At 40.8% G+C, this 10219-nt stretch overlaps 1 pseudogene; it reads left to right on the top strand.

Annotated features, from left to right (window-relative positions):
• Positions 1 to 7864: 7864 nt before the first annotated feature.
• Positions 7865 to 8471, top strand: LOC123824069 (annotated as a pseudogene).
• Positions 8472 to 10219: the final 1748 nt, after the last annotated feature.

The following is a 10219-nucleotide window of genomic DNA, read 5'->3' as shown; positions in this document are numbered from 1 at the left end:
CATCAAGATACAGGTCCATGCTTGGCCTGGTGTCCTAGCTGCATTGTGTCTTGTTCCTCTGAGAATTCAATTCAGATCACCTGTTTCTAGACTCAAGTCTAAACATAGCAGGTCCTGGTCTATCTTTTCCTCTCCCTTCCACCCTTTCACACCCTCTCACCACTTTAGAGCTAAGTGAATATGGTTTTCCAAATATAGTTTTGCAGCCAGTGTGTTACGCTTCCTAATGAGTAACAGTAATTGCTTCAGCTATTTTCCAAAATGAAAATCAACCTCTGAAGAGCAGCTGGTTTTTTTGTAATGTTCTGCTCCCTCCAATTGCATCCTCCATTCCTACAAGTCAGTCAAAGCCTAGCCTTGACTGCTTCATCTAGGAGCAGGGCCTGTGGGACCAGGCAGGAAGAATGTGCTGATGGCAGGGAAACTGAATAGGTGGGCTATTGTGTACTTTATTATATTTAAGGAAATAGGGAAGGGGGAAGAGTGTGGAGAAAGACTTGTTTTTACTTTTGATTTCTAAAATATCCTATTATATGCTATGCTTATTGATCTATCTGAAAAGATAACCAGATTTTTGGATGACAGAGCAAAGGCATTTCCACCATCCTTCTTTTTTCAAATGTCACCCCCAAACAACAAAGAGTATACAAAGCAAAAACACAAACCCCATATTCTTTAAGGATAGGAGGTATCTGTAATCTGGAACCATAATATATGAAGATGAAAAACAGATGAAGGAATGGTAAGGCACTTAAAAGATTATGGAAAGTCAAACCTAATGGCCTGAGGGTGATATCATATCAAATCAAGCCGATTCACTCTGCACAATACAGGGGTGTCCAGGAGTTGAGAGATCCATGTGGTGCAGTGGATGGAAGGGAGCGTAGCACTGGAAACAACCCCCTTGGGGAAAGGGTAGTAATACCAGCTACCATTTGTGAAGCACTTGTTGGCATCTGGCCCTTTACACACATTCTCTACTGCTGTCCTCATAATCAGAGCAAAAGGTACTGTTTCTTCCATTTTATAGATGCAAAAGCTGAGACCCAGAGGGATAATTTGTCCCAGATAATAGGAGAAAGATACTAAATCAATGTACAGCTGACCCTTGAGCAATATGAGTTTAACTACATAGAACCATTTACATGCAGAATTTTTTCAGTCGACAATTTGAAATAACTCGCAGACAAATCACTTAGCCTAAAACAGATGACGTAAGCTTATGACATTGATAAATACAGTGCAGTACCGTAAATGTATTTTCTCTTCCTTATGATTTTCTTAATAACATTTTTTCCTTTACCTTATTTTATTTAAAAAATACAGCACATAATACATATTAAGTACAAAATATGTGTTAATCAAGTATTTATGTTATTGGTAAAGCTTCTGGTCAACAGCAAGCTATCAGTAGTTAAGTTTTTTGGGCATTCCAAACCTCTACGTGGATTTTTAACTGTGTGGGCATTGGTGCCCTTATTCCCTGTGTTGTTCAAGGGTCAACTGTATTTTTAGTTACAAAGCCTTGCCCACTAGCCTCTACCACCCCTCTATATGAAACCAACCCATGACTGCCCGCTGACTATGTGGCCAGGTTGTCATATGGCTGGGAGGTCTGTAACAAGTGCTGAGCAGGGCTGATGCTGTCTGGAATCAGGTGTCACTGTTTGGTTGAAGCTGCTTGTTGCTTTGAAAATTCCTAGAGAAACAAAAGTGAAACCACCTCCCCCTTGCCTTCCTGAATGGGATCTAGTCTGGAGGAGCTTTCCTGCTGGGATGGAGGCATACCTAGAAAGTGAATCCTGAGGTCCACAGTAGCTGACGGTCCACCAAACACACTGGCCTATGTCTTAAGAAGGGGAATGGGGTATCAAATGATTTGCTAATCTTTCCCCACACTTGCCTGTTTACTGCTGCCCTGCTACCTGCCCTGCAACACCCAGAACAAGTTCACAACCCACTATTGCTTCCCATTTCTACAGATCACCAACCGCACAAAAATTTGTGTACATCTAGGTCATGAAGAAATAAAGCACCCAGTGTCAAACCTGCAAAATAAAGTCTGCAGTGTTTATTCTGTAGTTTATTTATTATTTCTGTTGATGGCTCAAAAATCATTCATCAGACACTTGATTGGAATCTACTATGTATGTAGTCACCATGTTAGGTGCTTTAGAAGTAAAAAAGATAAAGGGTATCATGCTTGCTCTCAAGAATCTGTAACCAGTCAGAGAGATATAGCATCAGTCCCTGAAAAGGGAGCTGAAAGTATGAGATGTGGGTGATTGAGAGCTAGTGGGGAGATTCTCAACATTAATGAAGTCCTTCTCATTGTCTGTTTGTATCTCTGGCTCTTCCATTAAATTGTGAACTCTTTTTTTTTTGTCACAGGCTTTATTTGTGTTATTTCTGAAACCAGTTGCCAAAAACTACAGCAGTGTTACTGCATAGTGAAGAGTTTTTCTACCCAGATCTGAAGCCCCTCCTTTTAAGCATAGTGTGATTGTTGTCAAGGTCTCCAATTCAATTTCAGCTAAAGAATTAACCATTTAATATCTCCCTGTCACATATGAAGAGTTTCCATATGCACCCTGAATTGAAAACCTGTGGGGTAAGATCCAAATCCTCCAGCTGTTGAGTTCCTTTGATAAGCAGCTCCTCCTAATGTATACTATAACCACACATTGATTCATCCACACATGTGTATAAAGGGGCTCAGAATGAGCCTGGGATGGGTCATCTGGGGTTCAGGCCTGCTGGGACACATCCAGACAACTGAAGTTTATTTGCACAGGGGCTGAGAAGCCACCAGGGAGAGCATTAAGGAAGAAATAAACCAGGCACAGTGAATTTGTCCTAGTAAAAAGTCTTAATCATTCTAGGGAGGGGGCAGTTCTCTCAGTAGTGTGATCTCTGTCACGTAGGTATGTTTCCTGGTCCAATACCCACTGGCCATCTGTTTGTGTCTTATGAGGAGGTGGCAATTGCGGGGCGGGGGGGAGGGTAAATAGAAATGAAAATAGCTGTGTCTTGAAATTCTTAAAATCTTAAGGCTTGAGTGACACTCTTTCTAAACAGAAGAAGGCATTCTTTCTGTCATGTTGCAAGGCATAGGTCCAGCAAGTGCTCATGGTGCTGGGCATGCTGCTGCCTGGGCACTGAGGCTGAGTAGTAGCATGAACTCCATGAGATGCTGTTTGCAATGGAGCAGCCATACCACTCACCTGCTCAGCAGAAAAATGGTGGTGTGGAAACCACCACCAGCACGAGACAACCTTGCCTGGTGGAGCAATAGACATGATGGGCAGCAGCAGGGATTTGGGTGTCCAGCAGGAGCCAAAAGAAGCAACAGGGGAAGTGCAGCAGTATCTGCCAGAGTATAAGTGAGACCATCTACTGGCCTTCCCTGGGGATGGGTGGTGTAGATGTCAGGACTGGGAAGAGGTAGGGGAGGGGTTAGGGAGGGAGTAGTGTGCATGGGACTGCCATTCTGTATTAGGCTGTGACTGAAAGAGCTAGGGACATTTGATCTTATTCCTAATCATGGATTTGAAGGCCCTTGGGGAAGTTTGGATTTCTTTTGTATACTCATATAAACACATAAATGCACAACCTCACATGTATATTCATTTTATTAAAGACATGTACTATGGATGTAAATACTCATATGTACCAAAGCTGTGCTTGTACATGAATTGTAAGTTGTTAAAACAAGGTGGGATGGGTAACAGTTGGGCAATAGGGTCAAAGTGGGTGAGTCTTAGGATCTTGACATTTGGCTGCAACCAGAGAGCTCTGCTTTTACTATTATATACTCTGTGTTTCTGCCTAAGATGTCTTTTAAGAAATGTTATCATGGCCAAAAGGAAAGAAAAAAGAAGGAAGGAAGGAAGGAAGGAAGGAAGGAAGGAAGGAAGGGAGGGAGGGAGGGAGGGAGGGAGGGAGGGAGGGAGGGAGGGAGGGAGGGAGGGAGGGAGGGAGGAAATGTTTGAAAACTCACTTGATATAATCCAACCATATCATTTTACAAATGAGAAAGTGGGGACACAGAGATGCTAAATGACTCACCTGAGGCTGTGAAGACAAAAGTAATGGGTTAAGGGCTCAAGTCTAATATTTTTGTTTTGTTTTATTTTCCAATTACACCATACAGAGAAAGGAAGTATATACACTAAAATAAAGAAGTCTGGATATTGTACAGAACTCTGAGTGCTTCTCAGTTTTAAGTGGTTAGAGGTTTGAGAACTGGCTTATTAGATCTTTGATTTTTTTATTTATAATTTTATAGCAAAAAATAATAGCTATGGGAGACAGTAATATAGATTAAATTAATACACTTATATGAAATAACAACAGTTAATACAATTTTAGATTAAACTTTAAAGTCTACTAGACATGTATTCATCAGAATTGTAGGACAAAATGAGATTATTTTGTTTTAGAATGAGCTTTGAAAAACATTGGCTCAACTTTCTAAGTGCAGGATACACAAAAAAAGTTGACAAGAAAGTATGCAAGTTCATGAGTAAATATTAAGAGAATAGAATTATTCACTGAAGAAGGAAAAGCAAGAGAGGCTAACCATTTTCAGGAATGTAAAGAGTGTCTTGACTAAGCTGAATTATTGTCCACCAAAAGGAGGACAGAATAAGGGCAGACCTGTGGAAACACCATGAGAGATCGAGGTGGTCGAGTCAGTAGAAATGAGATGCTGATGCATACCTGGTTCTCTATACTTTGCAGAGTTGTAAAGCTAAGAGGTAGATGTTAAGTGATCAGTCCAGGGAAATAATGGTGGCTAGATGACTGACTCCTGGTCTCTGTTATTATTTCAGAAAATATCAAGTGTCACCACGTGGTGAAAGCTAAAGGTAATTCACCAAGGAGGCATATGGGTAGGAAGGAAGAGGCTAGGGGCACCACTTTCCATATGTATGCTAAGATGATCACTCAGAATGCCACTCACTCTGCAGGGCTGGCTCCCTGATCAAGTCTGAGTGTTCTTCCGTACTCTGCCCCTGCCTCTTCTATTATTCAATTAGAGATTCCCAGCTGCCAAAGGGTCCTGTGACTAAAGTCCATGACATTAGAAATAAGGCAAAGCACTAAAAAAAACAAATAAACAACTCTGAGACTTCTACTCAAGATGGCAGAGCAGGGGGTAAATGCTGTGCTTGCCTCCTATAACCACACCAAAATTACAACTAAATTATAGAAAACTGCCCTTAAGGACCACTTGAAGAGTAGGTGAGCAGAACTCCAATAACTAAAGATATAAATAAGAAGCCATGTCAAGAATGGTTGGAGGGACAGAGACATAAAACATTCTGGTCACACGCCGACTTGTGGTAGTTAAGAATCGGGAGGGATATCTCATGTGGAGCTCCCCATTGAGGAACAAGGGGACCCAGCCCCACATTGGGCTCCCCAACCCAGAGCACCAGTGCCAGGAAGAGGAATCCCCACAACAGGGGCTGTGAAAATCAGCAGGAACTCACTCGGGGTGAAATGGAGAGCTGCTGTAGTCCCATGCATCTGCTTAAAGGGCTCAAGCATAGATTCACTTGCTCACACTTTCCCTGCGCTCCAGAGAAGGGACAGCAGCTGGAAAAGGGACATTGGGGAAGGAACCAGATTTTCTGGCCTCTGGGCAAGGGCTGGAAAAAATAGCTTTCTCTGGGACTAAAATGCTGATGGGTGTCATTGTTCATTTGTTGAGCCCTCCCTCTATTCATGTGATAGGTGCCATTGTTTCTTTGCTGAGCCTATCTCCCCCATAGCCTACAGGCACAGTTGGACACCAAATCTGTGTCTCCATTAACCTGAATAACTCATCTCTTGCCCCACCCACGTGATGCTCTGAGATTCTGTCCCACCTAAGTCACACACCCAACCTGGTGTCCTGAACCTGGTGAAGAAAGAAGACACACAAGTCAAGGAAGTGTGGAGAATCCCCAAAAAGATGAACCCAAAGAGGCCCACATCAAAACACATCATAATTACAATGCTAAAGGTTAAAGACAGAGAGAATCTTAAAAGAAGCAAAAGAAAAGCAGTTAGTTTTCTACAAAGGAACTTCGAAAAGGCTGTCAGCTGATTTCTCCACAGGAACATTGCAGGCCAGAAGGGAGTGGCACAAAATATTAAGTGATGAAAACCCAGGACCTACAATCAAGATTGTTCTACCCAATAAGGTGGTCATTTAGGATCAAAAGGGTGATAAAGGGCTTCCCAGATAAGAAAAAGCTGAAGGAGTTCATCACCACCAAACCAGTATTACATGAAATGTTAAAGGGTCTTCTTAACAAAAAGAAAATAAATATGAATAAGAAAATATAATAAAGAAAAAATTCTCACAACAGCAGACATATAATAAAAGAAGTAGATCATCCCTCACTAGAGTAGTACAAAGGTTAAAAAGCAAGAGTAGGAAGATTATGTGTAATTATAACAGCAAATTAAGGGACATACACATTCTCACATACAAGAAGTAAAAAATAATGACAAAAACCCAAATGTGGTGGGGGTGAGTGAAAAATGGTAGGGATTTTAGAATGTGTTCAAACTTAAGTGACCATCATCTTAAAATGAATTGTTATAAACATAGCTTGGAATATATGTAACACGTGGTAACCACAAAACAAAAATCTATAAGAGATGCACAAAAATAAAGACAAGGGATTTCAAACACAGCACTGCAGAGAGTCACCAACATACAAGAGAAGAAAGCAAGATAACAAGAAAGGAACAGAGAACTACAAAAACAATCAAGCAAGTAATAAAAGCAAGGAAGCAAGTAATAAAATATAGTGAAATAACTATATACCTTTCAATAACTACTTTAAATGAATATAGATTACATGCTCAAATCAAAAGATGAATGGATAAAGAGAATGTGCTCAATATGAAACATTACTCAGACATAAAAAAATATAAAATCTTACCCTTTGCAACAACATGGATGGACCTAGAGGGTATGATGCTACGTGAAATGAGTCAGACAAAGACAAATGCTAAGTGAATTCATGTATATGTGAAACCTGAGAAACAAAATAAATGAACAAATAAAATAGAAACAAACTCACAAATACAGAGAACAAACTCTTGGTTCCCAGATGGGGGAAGGGGAGTAGAGGATGTGTGAAAAAGATGAAGACATTAAGAAGTACAAGTTGGCAGTTACAAAATGGTCACCAGGATGTAAACTACAGCATAAGGAATTTAGTCAATAATATTGCAATAACTATATAGGCTGTAATGTGGGTACTAGACTTACCAGGGGGATCACTTCACAAGTTAAATAAATGTCTAATCACTGTACTGTATACCTGAAACTAGTGTAACATTGAATGTCAACTTTACCTAAAAAATTTTTGATTAAAAACTTAAAAAATAAATAGACTTTGGATATCCAACTTATTTCACTTAGCATAATATCTATTTCACTTAGCATAATATCTCATGCTAACTGAAATAAGTCAGAGAAAAATACTGTATGATTTCACTCACATGTGGAATCTGAAAAATGAAATAGACAAACAAAATAAAATAGCAACAAACTCATACATAGAGACAAATTGATGGTTGTCAGAGGGAAGGGAATGGGGACTGGGCAGAAAAGGTGAAGGGGAATAACAGGTACAAACTGCCAGTTATAAAATAAGTCACAGGGATGTAGTGAACAGCACAGGGAGTAGAGTCAATAATATCATAATAGCTTTGTAGGGTGACAGATGGTCACTAGACTTACCGTGGTTATCATAGGTATATAAATGTCAAATCACTATGTTGTACACCTGAAACTAATCTAATATTGTATGTTTACTATAATTTAAAAACCTAGGGGCTTGGGACAGTGGAAGTCATGGCACCACCTCTGAGGAACTGCATCCCCAGACACCGGTTGTGTGACCTGGAGGAGGGCAGCCCAGGTGGCTGCACCTATATCCAGCATGGCTACATCTTTTTGATGCTTGCTGGCCACATGATGAAGAGTGGTGAGAACATATATTTCCTATTGTGTCTGTGATGAGAGAAACAAAGTCCCAATTACTGCCAGGGTGGAGCATCATAACCTGTAAGGTCTCTAGCATCAGTGCATGCTTGGCCAGTAGCAAAGTACAAAGTACACATCAGTAGCAAAGTACACATCCTGCCTGTGGGGTCCACACCACTTAAGAACTCTTTTTGAGAAACTATCTGCAAGGAAGATGTCTGAGCTACTGAAAAAAACAAGGTTGAAATCTATAAGCATTTTTGTCCAGGTGACATTGTCTTGGCCAAAATGACCTCCCTAGGTGACACACAGCCCAGTTACCTCCTGACCACTGCCAAAAATGCACTAAGGGTGGCGGTGGCCCACAGATACCCCGACGGTTCCCGTCAGCCAGTGTGAGATGTGGTGCCCTATGATCCACAATGAAGAATTGTGGAAAGTGGCCCAAGTGCAGCCTGAATTCTTGCAGACTTGAGCAGCCACATTTTACCCCAAGGAGTGGGTAAGCTGTTTCCAAGAGAACATGTATGAAAGTAACAGTAAGACACCATTGTCCTTATTCAAACACCTGGGGTCAGCCAGCAACCAACCTTAGAAAAGTCTGCCAGAATATACTCTGTAGGTGGAATATTTTCCTTGTGAACCTTTTAGTGGATTCCATTCTCTTGAGTGAGAAATTTCTCTTCCAGAGTTTCCATAAGCAAACTGTATAATGTTGGAAATACCCTGTTCCTTCTGACAGCTATATATTAGCTGTGACAAAGAAAATATTTTTATTTTTTTTAAAACATTTTTATTAAAAGGACTTTATGGTAAAAATAATTAATGAATAAAAAACGTTGGGTTCATCTAATGTCCTAATTTCTTAACAAGCGGCGAGAAACATCTGAAACATGATAGAGTCCTGGACACATTTAATTAGCACAAATGCCACTCCCTGTGTCACCTTTTTGTCTTTCCCATCAGAGAAGCAATTGGAAGTCAGTGAGACAAAAGCAGCTGGAAGTGGATACAGGAAGTGGATACCCCTGAGATAAGGCAGTGATAAGACACATATGTGCAAAATGACTGAGATGGTACTGACAGGAATTCCTAGCATAACCTTAGTACCTGGGCAGTGCCTCTAACAGAAAAACAGGACACAATCGACTATTTGCTTGTCCATCTTCCAAGTTCCCTTTTCCTCTGAGTCCAGGTGTATGGTTCATGTATCACATCTGTGTCTAGCCTTGCAGCCTCAGGTCCCAGTGGTAGCACATATTTGTAACAAGAAAAAAAAATCAGAATCATTATTCACTTTACTTTTAATGGACCCAAAAGAAGTATTAAAATCCTGTAAAATAAAAGAGTTGTTTATGATTGGTGAAAGATTTTCACTCAATTAATGTGAAGATATTGGCATAATTAGAAAGTTAAATCTAAGATTTCAGAAAGGTGCATTTGCAAGATTTCAATTATGAAAACAACCAAACAAGCTGACTCAACAATAAAATTTCAACTCACTAGCTTGCCAGATGCCCTAGGATTCTGGGATGACTTGGTGTCAGGTCTCACATTCACTTTCAGAAAGAAGGAAAAGTGCAGCTGAGACGGCTCCCCATCTCCCTGGGACAGACCCTGACTAATTCTCTTGTTGTTCTCACCTTTTTCAGTACTGGCAAAGTCGTTAGCTGGAAAACTCAGCTTCAGCTGGTGAGGCACTGCCTCGCAAATTCCAAGGATGTAACAAGAGTGGGTATTAATAATTTGCAATGCCTGGTGGTGACTCAGGTCTCTGCAGACCAGCTGTTTAATTTGCAGCCAAGTCCCATTTCTCTGACTGCGCCCTGGTCTCACACGTCCCATCCAGGATCTCATGCTTCTTCAGGGCTGGTAGACATGCCTCTGTCTTCACACCTCTGGAAGTATGAGACACCCAGGGGGCAGCACCAGCCCCTTTGAGCTGTAAGTTGTTGAATCAGCCTGCTTTGACTGATTTTCTGTCTCAAGTTCACTGTTGAGAGCAGCTGTGCCCCAAATAACTCAGGCTGGGAGAATGACAACTTATACAGATTTACTCAGAAAAGTCACCAGATAGCATCCACAAGTTCTCCCACTTTGGTGTGTGGAAAGGGCTTAAGAGGCATTTTGCACATCTCTAAGTTTGGAGGGTCTGGTTAATCACAGCAATTTTCGATGACTTTTTAAAAATGACATTTTAGAGAGTGACCTGAGCAGTCTTTT

The sequence above is a fragment of the Phyllostomus hastatus genome, unplaced genomic scaffold, assembly GCF_019186645.2.
Source record: "Phyllostomus hastatus isolate PE091 unplaced genomic scaffold, TTU_PhHast_1.1 phas_contig_524, whole genome shotgun sequence".
Taxonomy (NCBI): Eukaryota; Metazoa; Chordata; class Mammalia; order Chiroptera; family Phyllostomidae; genus Phyllostomus; species Phyllostomus hastatus.
Note: the sequence above shows the minus strand (reverse complement) of the source record. Positions and strands in the feature narration are given on the sequence as shown.